The sequence below is a fragment of the Lissotriton helveticus genome, chromosome 3_1 (genome assembly GCF_964261635.1).
Source record: "Lissotriton helveticus chromosome 3_1, aLisHel1.1, whole genome shotgun sequence".
NCBI classification, from domain to species: Eukaryota; Metazoa; Chordata; class Amphibia; order Caudata; family Salamandridae; genus Lissotriton; species Lissotriton helveticus.
The window spans coordinates 735,800,094-735,816,701 of NC_136061.1; the positions used below are offsets into that span (position 1 = coordinate 735,800,094).

The window sequence follows — 16,608 nt, forward strand, 5'->3', positions numbered from 1 at the left end:
TTCAAAGGTGTGGGAGGAGTGTGGCTTTGGGAACAGATGGCGATTTGGTGATGTGCACGCGCATTTTAGGTCAATGCGCTTGCGCATTGACCTAAAAGCGCACGGGCACAGCACCAAATCGCCGCAGTTAGTTAAACTTTGTTTAAAGCCCTATAGTCTCGCTTCTCTCAATGCGCATGCACATTGATAGGTCACGAGACCTAAAAACCTTTTTTACAGGAACCCTCCCATTACCTTTTTCCGTCCTCCAGACTCGTCCCGAGCTAAAACCGATGGATTTTTATAAAATCCTAATGCTAAAGTCTCTCCTCTCGATGTGTTCCATCAAACCCTCCAATCCGTCGATAGTCTTAAAGATGTCACAGCTACTAAAGTCAGGAAACAGTCTCTAAAATATATAAACTTCTTCCCCCGCACAAGTCTCACATGAAATGCGAAGTAAAATGGGAATCTGAACTCAACTCCAGCAATATCCTATATGACTGGGAGAAAATACATATCTCCCCATTTTCGAATAAAATATCTCCAATATTGTCGCAAACCAAACTCATGCTAATAAATAGGACATACTGGACATCCGAAAAAATCTTTAAACTTAATCTTAGTGAGACCCCAACATGCTAGAACTGTAAATCTCACGTAGGTAACCTCGCCCACATGCTCTTCCATTGCCCTACCTCACAAACATAGTGGGACAAGATTTAAGAGTGTATAGGCAATACATTCAACATAATTCCTCCAAGGGAATTTTCCTATAATATATTAGGTGCTCTGGATCATAAGATCGAAGATATGAATGACCTCTACATCCTAGATCTCCTGCTCACTTGAGCCTGTAAAATTGTATTGTGTGAAGTAGAAAAACTACAAAGAATTTTCTTTTAGAATGTGGCAAGAATGGCTATCCTTCCTTAGAAGAGCAGATGATGGGGCACGTCATACCTCTCCCTGGTGTAAATCCCACAGGAAGCTATGGAAGTCCCTTGATGCCTCATCTTTCTCATATGATCCCCTTTGAAAGCAGACCGAATTCCCAAGCTATAATACGTATTGTATGCTATATTTACGGCGATACTCCTGTACTGCATTCTATTTCCTGCCTCCGCAGCTGTCTAAAAGTACCTGCTTGTCACACCTGTACCAAATATTTTGCTTGTTCACCCACCTGCACGTCACTGTGGGCTCACTGCGAATACCATGGCTAGGCACTTGAGTAACTTGTAAGCCTTCCTACTTATTATTTATTTACTTTGTTTTTCTCATGATTTGTATTTGTATTTATCATGATTCCTCATGATTTCATTACTGGACTCTATAGTTATTTGTTCTTTTCTTGAAATTCAATAAAAAAGGATTTTAAATTGTTAAAAAAAGCACAAAATAGGTATCTGGCAATGTAATCTTAATTTATATGCAGCTTGAAGATCCTTCATCTGCGCTGAACTGCAATTCTAGTTTTTGTGCAGCATGAATTGGTTACAGACAGAAATTTTGTGCTTAACCCCCATTAAAAAAAAAAATTAATTATCGTTGCTTGACTGACTTTAATGAAAGTCTCCAATGATTTCTACTGCAATATTAATTTCCCCCACTTATGTCACATTCAGATTTTTCTGTACTGAAACCCAAAGTTAACCTATTTCAGAGTTTTGCTGATTGTTGGACTATGAATGCTGAATGTTAGAATATAATGAGTGTGCTCTTGGAAGGCCAGTAAACAACAAGTTATTTTGTGTGGTTTTGACTCTAGTCCCCTTGTTTGAGCCTGCGGAGAGACAGCAATTCAATGTTTATTCTCTCACCTAAGACAACAAGACTACATACACCGCTTGTTTCGCTTGATTCTAAAGACTGATGACAATCAGTTATGTCTTTAATTCAACAGATTTGAGTCATACTTCTAAACCCTAGGGTTCCAAAGATTTCATTTTTCTCACCTACATAAATGACATGGTGGGTGCACTATCTCTAATCTTGTCATCACCTACATATTTGGTCAAAATGAAACTTTTTTCATCTATGCCCTTTGACACGGCAGACCTCAGTCAAGCTATGGCTCAAGCAGCAGTTAGGCCTTAAGAAGCATCTCTCTAGATACAGTGCTTCTCAGTTGAATCTTTATCAAGAAAAATGTTAGTCCAGAGAGCATCTTAGCGCACATCTTCCTGTCTGACCAATATGTTTTGAATCTAAGTTGTGACTCAAGAACTGCAGTTACTTTAACTATTAACTGGAGGGAGGCAGGGGAATCTATCATGCAAAGTGTATGAAAAGATGCAATGTCCCATAATAATTTCATATCATATCAGCAGTAGATCCTAAATATATTCACATGCTTGAGTCATTCCCTGTCAGTTTGGGAATACCCTATAACTTTAAAATGGTCATGTACCCAGCAGAAGTGTTTGTTTAGTAGCATATTTGCTTCATTTGAAATAACCTGAACCACAGACCGTGAAGTGGAAGTGCTGAGCTGTCTGCTCCTTGAGGCCACTATAGCTCGGATTTCTACTTAACACCATGTGTGAAGGAATCCATTAGAACAGTTTAGCTCTAACCTGTTTTTGACCTTGTATTGGCTCCTTCTTGACTTCTACTTTGTCCTCCCTGGACTTCAGTCAGCTTTGATCAAACTGATGTGTTTTTTGGGGGGGGGTTCTGGCATTTTAACCTCAGTACCCCCCCACATGACTATAACTGGGCTTCTCATTTACCGGCCCCCGGGCACGGCCACGCCTTTCTGTAATCAACTAATTGAAACGGCGACGCAATTAGCTATCAAACACAATAACTTCATGGTACTTGGCGACCTTAATCTTCATTTTGAAGATTTACAAGCCAAGGAAGCTCAACTTCTGAAGACAGCCTTGCATGCGCTGGGGATCACTCTGCTCTCCACTGTATCTACACACAAACAGGGCCACCTTCTCGACCCCATTTTTGCGACCTGGACAGACATTAACATACAACCTCCGGTCCCTATCATATGGTCAGATCACCATATGATCATGTTCAATATACCCAAGACCAGATCTAAGATTAATGCCCATAAACCCTTATACGCCAAACGTCGCAACTGGAAAAACTACACTCCGGAACGCCTCTCTGACGCTTTAAAAATTGACCCTCCCCCCCTAGGTCAATCCCTTCAAGACACCTGGAATTCTTACGAACTCTGGTTGAGTAAGGCACTTGACAAAATCGCCCGTTTGGACTTGTAAGCCCCCAGCTAGGCGAACTAAATCCGAACCGTGGTTTTCAGAAAAACTTAAGGCAGCTAAAACCCGATGCAAAGTGATAGAAAGGAAATGGAGAAAGAACTACTCCATGGAACTGAAGGAGAAATACAAACGTGAATTAAAGGTCTATCAGAGACTCATAAAAGAGGAAAAAAGTCTCTTCTACCAAAGTAGAATTGAACAGGCTACAAACCCCTCCAAAGAACTGTTTCGGATCTATAAAGAACTTACAGACGCATCGAGCCTGGACACGCAAGACACATACTCCGATGAGTTATGCGAAGAAATTGCGGATTTCTTTGTCAACAAGGTAGAAAAGATTCACGCCTCATTCCTCGTTCCCTCCACACCCGGCACGATATCTCCCTCTCTCCATAAGACCACTCTCACCCACTTCCTCACTCCTGACAAAGCAGAATTGTCCAGCATAATTAACAGTATTCATTCTGGCTCCCCTAATGATGCATGTCCATTAGACAAATGTAAAGATATCATGGACAACACTCTCCTGGACCAAATAAGCCATCTCATCTCTCTCTCCTTCAAAGAATGTTACGTCCCGGAGGCTTGGAAAAATGCCCAAGTCATCCCTCTGAAAAAAAAACCTAACATTCCTATCACTCAATTTCAAAACTTACGGCCAATTTCCCTACTGCCCCAATGCGCCAAAATAATAGAAAAAATTGTGAACATTCAACTCATGGCGTATTTAGAGGCAGAAAACATTCTCCATCCCACCCAATCTGGCTTTAGACCCAAATACTCCACAGAAACTGCTGTCTTGTACTCTACGGAATCCATCCGTAAGATGGTGGACGAGGGTGAAACCGCAGCGTTGGTCATGCTAGACTTAAGCGCCGCTTTCGATACGGTGCTACATGCCACGCTGCTGTCCCGGCTTTCTGACATTGGAGTAAAAGATGACGCGCTGGAGTGGATTAAATCTTTCCTCACCAACAGAACCTTCCAGCTCCATTGCCCGCCTTTCAAATCATCCTCTCGGATCGTGAGCTATGGGGTTCCACAGGGCTCTAGTCTGAGCCCTACTTTGTTCAACATCTATATGGAACCCCTGGCTCAAATCATAGAGAATTTTGGTGTGGGCATAGTAAGCTATGCCGATGATACGCAGCTCATGTTCAAGCTTACCCCGGATACTGATAAGAATGCTTCTAATTTCTCGGAGTGCATGACTGCTGTCGCCGGATGGATGGACAGTAACTGCCTCCGGCTGAATGGTGACAAAACTGAGGTGTTAGTAATAGGAAATAAAACCTCCCTTTGGTCCCAAGCATGGTGGCCCACACTGCTTGGTGAATGCCCTCAACCGGTCGAGAAAGTCAAAAATCTCGGGATCATGATCGACTCTGACCTTTCAGGTAAATCCCAAGTCCACAAGGTCATTGGCAAATGCATCGGTACACTTAGAATTCTTAGGAAAATCATCGACCTAATACCGATTACAGCCAGGAAAACCATCGTTCATGCTCTTGTCACACCTCACCTGGACTACGGGAATGCCCTTTTGCTAGGCATTAACCAAAAACTTCTACACCAGCTGCAATGTGTACAGAATGCAGCCGCTCGATTGGTACTAGGCCTTTCGAAAAGAACCTCGGCCAAGACAGCACTGTCCAAGCTGCACTGGCTTCCCGTAAGGGAAAGAATAAAATTCAAGAGTCTCTGCCATGTCCACAGGATAGCCCACAACAAAGGCCCCTCATATCTAAAAAGCCTCATGACCATTCATCGTCCTATTCGCCATTTGAGGTCTTCAGGAATGTCCCTCTTCAAACTGCCCCGCGTTCAAAAAGCAAAAATCGGCGGCCGATCCTTCTGTTATCTAGGAGCGAAACTCTGGAACGCTCTTCCGATACATTTAAGAATGGAACCCTCTGAAACTCTTTTCAGAGCGAATTTAAAAACCCACCTTTTTCCTCAATAACTCCGGCCCCTGTCCCCTCTGACATAACCTTCGGATGAGAGTTTTCAGCATTTAGCGCGGGGATACACAGCTGTGCAGCCATGCGCTTAATAAATGTTTTATTATTATTATTATTTAGTACTGGCCTGGGGATTGTCAAAAATATAAACGTTCTCAAAGACTTTTCTGTCGGGCTAAAGAACATCTTTGCCGACCATCTTGATCAGTGAGTTTGCCTTCAGCCCATAAAAAGTGTCTTGCTGTAAGTCCTTCCCTTCGAAGACCAAAGGACGGAAAAAGAAGGCTGACTCTTTATTTGTTGAAGAGAATTCCGCCCGACCTCTCCTATAAAGTGGAAATTCTCCCCTCAGGCTGCGAGTCTGTGAAAGGTGCATCACCAACCACTTCCAAGCAGGGGACATAAAAAGGAGGCATATGGAACTTCCTTAGCTCGACGTTACCTCCAAAAGCGTCCTTGGCCATCGTAATCAAATATCAGGCAAAGCCTTCCGTAAAATGGCAAGCAACAACCTGCGCAGGAAACTGCAGGAAAATACAGTGCTAGAGACTTGATGCTCAAGACATTGAAAACCAAATGACACTATCTGCTAGAAAGAACCCTGCTGTCCACTGGCACCTCACCAGCAAAGTCTATTGATAAGTGGCCCTTTGTCGACAAGCAAGAAGCCACTGCCGACAAGATCCTTGTTAACAAGAGCACTTTAGAGTATCTGTGTGGTGACAATCACCTTTTTTGAGGACTAATGTGCATCCACCGCCACACCATAGGGATTCCTTTCAACCTTTAACTTTGCCACAATCTTTGCATACTTGAATCCGTATTAGAGATTGAAGTAAGTGACCAGAAGCAAACGTCTGAAATAGCCTACAGTCCTGCGCAGTTGGATGTCTGCTACCTGCCAGAATTTAAAGTGGAACCTTGTGAGGAGACGGAATGACGGAAGGAGTTTGAATACCAGCTTCATACCTTTAGAGTCGAAGGCCACTCTAGCAGTTATGACTAGCTTTACCCAGGGCGTCTCCACAGAGACCAACCCATGATTGATGTTCTTGTGCTATTCATGATCATGTTACCTCTGATGATATTAGCTGATGGTCACATTCCAGAGGTTAATTCCTCAAACACAGATATGACAATAACTTGGCACACCAAAGCCACATCCTCTGTCTCTGATGCTACCTCTCTGCCATCTCCTCTAACCCCACCCCAACCCAAAATCACTGCTACCTTCTCTGCAACAGATATGCCCCGATTTCCCACATCTGCCTGTTGGTGATGCCAGCTCAGTGCCCTGCCTCACCAATACATGGGGGCATGGATAAACCGAGTACATTTGACATACACCTACTCTCAGATATTGAAGATTATTGGGACCTTTTTGGGGTAGAACCAGATGAGGATGATGATCCTAAAGAGTGGGAACACTTCATACTTCCTAAAGAGGACAATTCACCTACGCAAGTTGATTCATTGCTGGATGACATCACCCACTATCAAACCTTACTGGGAAGAGCAGCAAGAAGGTTTGACCTTCCCCATAATGTCTGCAGAGCAGCAATGTTTTCTTTATGATTTTAAAGAACAACCTTGGAAAGCCACAAAATCCATTCTGATCCTGGATTTTGTTTGATTGAAGAGTCTTAAACGAATGCATCCAGCCACAGGTTAGGCAGCTACACCCCAACTAGAGAAGTGGCATAACATTTGTTAGCATGTTTGACTGCCCACCAAGCTCCTTTTGTGGCACCACGTGAGCTGTGAAACCCTTGCCCATTCTGAGGCGATACGGTCACCAGATGTGGCACACTTCAGCACTCATCCGGGTCATCCCAGAGAACAGGAGGAAAGAGGCTAACACCATTTTCAAATATGGGTGCAATTGTGTCCGCATAATCTACTTCGCAATAGATTTTTAGGTCTCGCGACCTATCGATGCGCGCAAGCGCATCGAGCGGAGCGAGAATTCAAGTAGCCAAAATCCTCATGAAACCACCAGCTTTTTGCTGGCGTTTTCATGAAGTTCACGTGAACCACGTGATCAAACACGAACGCGCATCAGCCTCCCTCCCTCCTAATTGCATTTGCCGCACAGCACATCAAAGGGCTTCGCCCAGCGTGCGCTCTGCGGCTTCTTGGCTTCTCCTCCCCTAATTAGTCATTTTCGCCGCTCCCCTGCCCACCGTGTGGCATTTCTCCTCCCCCCTCCCCTTCTCTGCCTTCCTTTCCCGGCGCACGCATTTGTTGACATTTCTTTCGCTGCTTTGAACTCCACTCCAGCACATGCTGTGCTTGTTCTTAGAGTTTCATGTTGCCTTACTGCATCTTTATTGATGATGTTGATTCCCTCTTAATACAAATTTTACCGTAATCTCCTCTCGTTATTCTGGGTGACCTCAACCTTAATGCTGACAGTCACACATGTTTTTACCCTTATTATTTATTTTTTTGTTTGCCTCGGCTCGTGTATCCGCATGGCGCCCGCTTCAGGATGCTGTGCTTCAAGGTTTTAACCACATTTGCATTTCACAACTAGTAGTATGTGTTTCGATGTGTAAACAAAATTTGTGGCTTTTGTTTTCTCAGCACGGCGCTTGCTTCACGGACATCGCGATTCATGTTCTGTTTCACCACCACAGCAGAGTGTTGAAATGTGAGCTCCCAGCTCGGCAGATAATTCTTCCCTGTCTGCCCTCTGCCCCCTTCTCCACACACAAGCTGGCCCGTCCTACATCACTGAAACAAAATGAACACCAGCATTCCTTACCCTTCAGACAACCACGGTTCCGATTTCCGAATTCTGTTGTTTCGAAGTTAATCTATGCAATAAAAGACACCTTTTTTTTTTATCCCTTTAGATATCCCTGGCACTTCACATTCTCCTGCTTAGTCTTTGTTGGAGCGCTGACCGCTCTGATCATGTGAGGGATTTCTACCTGTGATTACAACCTTGTGTGGAACATGGCCGTGTTTATTCAATTAATCATGTGTGTGAAGCTGTAATTCTCACTCACTAACACTATATTTGTAAGTAGTCACAGTCCGACACTGCTAGCAAAACATCTGCAGTCCATTAAATGAGAAACACATCCCAAATGGAGCTAGGCTTTGGTGTATTTTAAGCACAATGCCTTACACAATCTGAAAGTTCTGTGTGTGCCTCACAGGACATGATTAAAATGACCTTATGGTTAAAACAATCGGAACGTCAGACAGGAGATAATACAGATGCAAAACAAAAGTCAAATGAATTCCAATACATTTAAAAACAACTCCAAGAATGAGTGTGGACTACATTATATGTGTAACCTAATATTAAGAAGCTATTGCCGGACGTGTGCAAGTGTTGCCCTCATGCTCGAGACACCTTGCATGTGCTATTTTTTATTTGTATTTTGTAAGTACTGATGTAGTGCGTCATGGCTCAGGAGTGTCATTTCGCTTTACATAAGCAAAGGCGCCCTAATGAGCCTGGCCCTGGCCTATGACCTCATACAAGGCTTTGTAGCTTTGAACAGCACTTCGATCAGTAGATAAAACAAGCATTGGCATTGCCAATAGGTCTCGCTTGTGGGACCTTATAAGTATTTAGTTTTGCAGCACAATATCCTTGTTGCACCGAGGATATTGTGCTGCAAAACTAAATACTTATAAGGTCCCACAAGCGAGACCTATTGGCTATACCAATGCTTGTTTTCAATGCAGGCTTCTATCAACTTGCAGGAGCAGTAGTCCTACTCTGGCAGGGATGTTTTCCATCCGGAAGTCCAGGCAAAAATTTTAGACATGCCTTTTGATGGCCAAACGTTATTTGGAACCCTTAAATGACACCCTTCATAATAACAGAGCTAGCTCCCTAGGAATTTTACCGTAGAGGCACCCATACTCTACTCTGATTTATGGCTAAATATCTGGGGCCTACAGAGGAGGATTCTCCTAGAAAGGCAGGCCCTGGGTGACCCTAAAGTCCACCAACACAGTCTGGATCCAATCAAGGAGACTTTTGAAGCAGAAGTGACGGTTAAGTGTACAACATAGTTTTGGTGGGAGCTTAATTTTCACAAGTTACCCCTGCTTACCTGGTCAGGGTTGAACTTGAAACATGCTTTTTTGCGTTGGTTTGCTTTGTCCCCGGATTCGGCCGCAGTAACAGATCACTGTGTGCTTCACATAGTGCAGTCTGACAGTTCTCTGGAATTGATATAGAAACCATCCACCCAGAAAGCAACACGATGTATATTACCGCAATATATATATTCTCCTCCTCCTAAAAGGAACCATAGAAAATTTACCAAAGAAACTGAGAAATTAAGGATTCTATTCCAGATATATATCTGGTCACTAAAACTTCAGTTGAGTGGAGGCCAATACTGTACCTTCAAATTTGATCAAATTCCTGAAAAAACAATCCTTCTGAATAGTCCTTCCGATGTTTTAGGAAGTAGAGTACCTCATCTCCTTGGATCTTTAGGTTGTGTATTTTCATGTCCTTATACATCGGTCTCAGGCAATGTCTGCAAGTTTTTCAGTGGTGAAGCAGCACTTTCAAAGCCTCCATTTGGTCTAAAGTCTGCACCCCAGATCTTTACAGTGCCTAGCGCCAACATCTGCCTTCATTCGAAGACCGTTACCAAGCATACCCATACTTGGTTGACTGGCTGCTTCAGTGTAGTCTAAGAACTAGGACTTACCTTAACCAAAGTTTCATAAAGGAAACCTGAGGTCTCGTATCCTCTTGCATTGGCCTGATTCCTTTCTGCAGGCTCAAGATGTGGCCTAACCGGGAGAAGCTAGATGCAGAAGTAGGGGATTGGTTCGTAGTAGGTCTTATGTTCCAACCGTCTGTAAATGGGAAAATCATTGTCTACACGTCAAGTCAAAATACCTTTATTCGGTTTCAGAAGAAAGCCATAAAAACCAACATTACAAATTAATATTCCAGTGACCTATTTACAAATCTGTGTAAGAAGAAATTCATACAATCCAATTATTTAAAAAAAATATAATCCTTAAAATTCCATCTTTGATAAAAGTGCAATCCATGTTACAAGCACTTAATACCACAGCATTGTATAACCCCCGCCTGAAAAAAATACATCAATGCTTAGATTGTGTATGAGAAAATTACAGTGTTTGGGTTCATCTACTATATCTAGTACCGTTTCCTAACAGCCATTGCTACGTTGATGTAGTTAGAAACCCTAATGCATATAGCATAAGTAGCCAAAGAGTGCAGATAATTAAAACCTTCAATATAAGTGCATGGGCTAATTTCTTTTAACATCGGAATAACATTTTTTTCCTCCTGGCTCTTTATAGAGTGGGCAAAATAGCATAAAGTGCAATGTGCTATGAACTGCCAAATTATCATAGGAGCAAGATGCCAGTTTATCTGCCCATCTCGATTGTTACGGGAAAGACACTAAAAAATGAGGTTTCAGTAAGCGAAATCTTAAGTAAAATCGTGTCTGTATATTAATGGTGAATATTAGATTAAATTGCTGCTGGGGTTGGAATGAACAAGGGAAAACTGTCACCACGGGTTGAGAGCGGCGTATATTCACCCCCGTAAAATGTGCCTATTTTATGATGTCTTTTGCATTTTCGTGGATACCAGCTGGGTTATCAAAGTAGTGCCCCAAACCTAGCTTGTAAAGGTTATCTCTTACAAATCTGAGCCAAGGGATAGATAATGTTCCATCAAGATTGATAGTCTTTAGTGACCTCTCTTGAAAATACTAGCTCCTCAGACAACCAGATTTTAGCCCATAATAGCAGGGGGCCATATCTATACGACACTCTACAAAGTCAAGCCCCAGCTCATGGTGACAAGAGTGTGAGGGCACTATTTGGGATCATCAGTAACCTTTTTATAAATGTATTTTCCATGATCTGTAAATGGCGGCTGTTATGGTGACCCCACACTCCGGCTCTGTATGTTGCAACAAGCACACATTTGGTTTTATAGAGTGTAACCAGGTAAGTCACTGGTTTATGGCTCAATTTACAGGCAAAGCGAAAAAGCCCCTCAACAACTCTGCCCGCATGTTGCACTTTTGCAGTAACAAGCAATTCCCAGTGCATCCTGTTAACATTTTTCCCTAAGTAATTAAAATTATTCATTTTATCAATTCTCTTATCCCTTACAGCATATGTTCTAATTGTGGCCATAATATATGATTTAATAAAATTGACTTTAAAATCAAGTGCCAACATAAAATCTGTAAATGCGTTGTAATTTTTGGAGGCCATTTGCTGTCATTCGCATATGAAAGTAGCGGGACCGGTATGCCCCTAGTGCGTGGACAATCAATTCCCTTATCAGATTTTAAAAAAATCCTCCAGACCCTTGGTATAAATTTTAAAAAGTAAGGGGGCTAAAATAAATCCTTGCTGGACACCTTCTGTAGAAACTATGGGGCTGTATTTTTCCCCTTGTGGGAATATCTTATGGTAACAGAGGTGGAAGCAAGAAGCTTACGGAGAAGAGAAATCAGTGCTTCCTCGACACCCATTTTCCCCATGAGTGCCCACAACTTCTCCCAGTTTAGGGTGTCAGAAGCATTGGACAAGCCCATGAAGGCCAGGTGGAATAGAGCCTTTCCTTCATGTAGTTGCCCATAATCTGGAACAAGTTGCGGCACTGTTGTTCTGTGGTGCTCATCCCTCTCCTAAAGCCATACTGTGTTCTTGCCATCACCCCTGTATCAGTCGCCCAGGTTTTGAGGTGGGTAAGGACAACCCTCCCAAACAGCTTTCCTGTGGTGCCAATAAGGGAAATTGGCCTGTAGCAGGCAGGGTAGCTCCAATTACCTTTTTTTAAACACTGGAACCACAATGGCCTCATTTCAAGTTGCTGGGATGTGGCCAATAACCACTGCTTTAAAAACAGTCAATAAAGGAGCTCACAGCTTGGATTAATTTCAAATAGATCTAAAGGCACTCCATCCGGGCCAGGAGCTTTCATGCTAATTCCTTTTGTTATGGCTTCCTCAACCTCCGCTTCTGAGATTGATGCTCTTAGATGAGAAGCAGAGATTAGGTCCAAGGGCAAATCCCCACTATTTGCCTCTGGCTGGAGGCCATTACGATTAAATATAGCTGCAAAGTGATGTTCACAGGCATCCCCCAGGATCAAGGAATCCAACTTTCTCACCTCTTCGGTGAATAGAGGACGATTTATAATATCCCGGAAACTGTGTGTTATTAAAGGGAACTGGCTCTCTCCAAATTGTCCCAAGCTAAGCTCTTCAGTTCTTCCTTCCTCTGCTTAACTGTGCTTTTATAAGTCTTCCTATCGGATCCTGTTGCGACTACACACGTCACTGAAGGATGGGGTGCATACATGCAGGAGCAGTTCACAAGAGGCTTCTAGTCAGAAGTTGAGAAGAAACTCCACATAAGCATCCTAGAGGTATGACCCATCAGGCGTAGGTTGGCAGTTGTTCCTTTTTCTGTAATTAACAAAACAAGGTATTATCTGAACGTACAACCCAACCTCTGTATTGCATCGCAAATCAAAGCGAAACAAGGCCCCTTTTTGTATCTGAGGCAGAGATATTATGGAACTGGACCATCATCAGTGAGGTGGACATTGTAGTAGAACATCTCTTGGATGCTGAAACAACCAGGCAGATGTGTTCAGCTACACTCTTTCAGATTGAAATGAATAGGAGCTCCACCGGGACCAAGCTAAAGTGGGACTTGCTATCCGTAGACTAGTTTGCCTCCCTGGAGAACTGTAATTGGAGGTACTGCACAAACTGCTTCCATCATCCAGTGTCTGGGCGCAATGCCTTTTCAATCATATGGGCAGTCCTATTCCCTTAAGTCTTTCCTCGCCTTCTCAGAGTGCGTAGGAGAGCGAAGACAGATCAGTACTTCAGGTTTCTGATTTCCCTGACATGGGCTTGTCAGTTTTGGTACTGCGACCTATTTAGGCTGTCAACATACACGGCAATTTAGTTAAGGAATCACTCTAGACTCTTCTCCAGACACAAAGGAGAGATCCCCGGCACTAATTTGAATCACTGATTCTGACTACATGGTTCCTGCCACTCTAAGTATGGACATCTGAATATCCCTTCAGAAACCGCAACATTTTAACATAGGCTTGTGTGCCATCCTCAAGTAAGACTTAGTGCGAAGGGCTAAAGATTCAGTAGGTGCTACCATACTTGTAAGAACTATGTGAGATGGTCTCAAGTATTCATCAGACTTGGTTCACTTGCCTCAATTTCCAGATTTAAAATGATGAACGACTATTCCTCATCTTCATTCTCACAAGGAATCCTAAAGCAATTTCTGAAAGAAAATTTTAAGGCCTTTTATCCAGTGAGGTGTCTTCAGTTTCGTGGGAGCTAAATACTTTGTAGCCTACGTATGCTTCCTCCTTTCAAGCCCATTCATAGACTGTACTTTAAATTCCTTTTGTGGAAGACCCCCTGTTCAGCTTGCTTTTACCTCAGTAAGGAAAGTTGAAAAATTGTAGGCATTCACCATAAAGGAGTTATATCTTCGCTTCACCGGTGATCAGATGATTTATTGGCCACCCCATGAATCAAGCCAAAAATCCTTCAAGACTTTAACTTAAAATAACTTATCCTGTAATATTGCTGCTCTAATCTATCCACTTCTGCACAGAGGAACTTTTACTTGCTGGACATGCTGTTCTAGACTGATAAAACCAATGATTTGGGTTCAACGAAGAAGCTGCCTGCTAGCCAAACAAATCATTGCATGTTGACTGTCTGTGTGCCTCATTTTCTTACACACAAGGCCAAGCATCTGCTCCTGGGCAGATTCCTGCTGAAACATAGCCACAACAGCTGAATGAAGTAATTCCTACTCTCTATACAGCACCAATACATTACACAAAAACTTCTAGTGCCAAACTTATTGCATCTAGTGGAGAAGTGTGGCTCAATGGTTAGAGCGGCAGACCCTGATGCAGAGGCTAGCCCGGGACCAGGGTTCAATTCCCTGCCTCGGCGGGTCTTGGGCTCAAAATTCCACGGACCTGATCATTCTCGCCTCGGTGCCTATTCCAATCATGGAGTCCCACTCTGCAACTCTGTGCAATAGCTTGCTTAATCTCCACAAATGCCCCCACAACGCTAAGGATGCCTGGTCTCCACCTTGGGGGTGCCCAGGAGTGGACACCTCACAGGTAAAGCCAGGATGTGTTCCACAGCTGTATTCGTACAAGCGCCTTGAGACCCTTGCAGGTGAGTAGTGCGCTATACAAGTATCAATTTACATCTTGATGAAAATAGTCCACACAGAAGCAAATCTTTTAGGGAAGAGTCTCCAGCCAAGGACAAGAACTAATGTGAAATCAATGTTGGGCAGATTTTCATTAACCAGCAAGTGATATCATCTTGAAGCCTGTCCACATCGGGCCATAAACGCAAAGAATTGGAAGGAATGACAGACCATGACCACAAATAATATTGGGGAAACCCCAAATCATGTTCAGTTATGGTTTGAAATCACCACAAAAAGAGATTTTGATGGGGAAAATACAAAAGCAGATGGTCATGGCTACTAAGTGATCTAGTAACACTCATACTTTGGGTGCTCCTTTTTCAAAAAAATAATCTCTCTCAAAGGTTGTGTGCTGCATTGACTTTGGTGGTAACAGTAGCTTGGTCAACTGCTTTGTAATTCCGATAAACCAAACTATTGGACCAAGCCAGTTGAGCAGGTCTGTTTGAAAACCCTCTTTAGCATGTGCACCTTCACCTCCTAAATCTAGACCTATGCAGAAAAGTGGGTAATAAGGCTTTTAGACACTCCTGGCTTCAGCCATCTCGATTTGTACATAAGGTGTAGGCTCACATGTTGCATATGTCTCTTCATTATAAGACACTGATCAGAAATCTGGTTGAGTGCAATCGCCTTACTGTCATTACCAAACACAAACAAAAATGGGGCTATTGCACAGACCGTAAGGCCCTTTGTATCTATGGACAGCCCTATAATCCCTTTTGGCACGGATGGCAGCAGCTGTGCTTCTGTAATTATGGATAGATCTCACTTTACGTGTAAAAATATTAATTTTTTTAAAGAAGAATCTGTATTCGCTTTCACAATTTTTTTCACTTATTTCACTTATTTGACCATTCAGTGCTTAATGTTATTTAGCCAAATGAAGGCAAAGTATTAGGTTTGAATTCTCCGTTAAACTTTGGATGGGCTACTGAAGAAAATAATCTGTAGAAATATAGGCACGTCTGGGGTCTCCTGCTGAAAAATGTGTCGCAGATTAATTTAAGAGCGAACTAGGATAATTTGCCGGATAGCCAGCCAAACCCTATATCTGTCTCCTTAGCTGTACTTGAAACTGAGTTGGCAGACTCTAAACCTTTTAGCATGACCGTTCTTCCTGCTATTCAAATCGCTGCCATGACAGACTAATCAAAGTACAATTAGGGATGTCCAGTGTGCATATTTACCCATAGATGCTTTATAGGACAAATCCGATTTGTGCTTTCTTCGATGTGTTTAAACTCTGAGCAATCGCGGTCCTGAATAAGTTCATTTTATGAACAAAACAAGGTAAGGTAATTTTTATGAATCCGGATCAAAAGGATGTCAGAAGAAAAATAAAGATGATGCATACATTTGGATTTTTGGGAATTCTTTCTGTAGTTGTCACCTCATTTGTTTTTCTTGTCTAGGAAGATGTTCAGATACGGAGTCTTGGATGACAAAAAGCCTGAAGCTCACTGATGCTCCAGGCAGATGTCATTGTCACGAGGAAGGCCTTCTTGATGTCGTAAGGAGCCTGAAAGGACAGTAGTGCAGTGGCTCAAATGGTGCAGACATCCGAAAAGTGAGCACTTTGGAGGGTAGAAAGGCTTTCAATGCCAGCTGGATCTCCCAGAGCCCCAGACGGTTGATGTTGAGTCCAGATTCCGCCGGTGACCAGAGGCCTCTGATCGCCACCTCTACCAGATGGCCCCCCTATCTCAGAAGTGGTGCATCTGGCACTACTGTCTGATCTTGTTGGGGAAAAGAGAGGGGTCTGCCACATCGTCCATTGCAGTTTGTTAACCACCTTTGCAGATCTCATGCAGTTCCATCTGAGATCTGGTCAATGTCGGGGGAAATTCTCCTGATGTGTCCACTGGAACTTCGGGTCCAACTGCAAGGCCACCATATGCCAGCAGGCATGTGGCACAAGTAGGATGCAGGAAGCCATGAGACCCAGCAGCCTCAGGCAGTCTTACAGAAACATAGGATAGAGGCTGAAACACCGGTATCATAGCCTGAATATCCTGGACTCACCGTTCGAGAGGCTAAGTCACCGCACAGTGCCCAGAACAGCTCTGATGAAAGGGAGAATCTGAGAGGGAGTCGGTGTGACTTTGGCACATTGATCGTGAACTCCAGCTAGTGCAGGAGTTCTGCCAGAGGAGGGA

The 16,608-nt window shown here is 43.2% G+C and overlaps 1 protein-coding gene across 4 annotated transcripts in view; it reads left to right on the forward strand.

Moving 5' to 3' along the window:
- The window catches only part of BTBD10 (BTB domain containing 10), a 215,346-nt gene that overhangs the window by 186,308 nt on the left and 12,430 nt on the right, over window positions 1-16,608 (forward strand). The window lies entirely within an intron of this gene.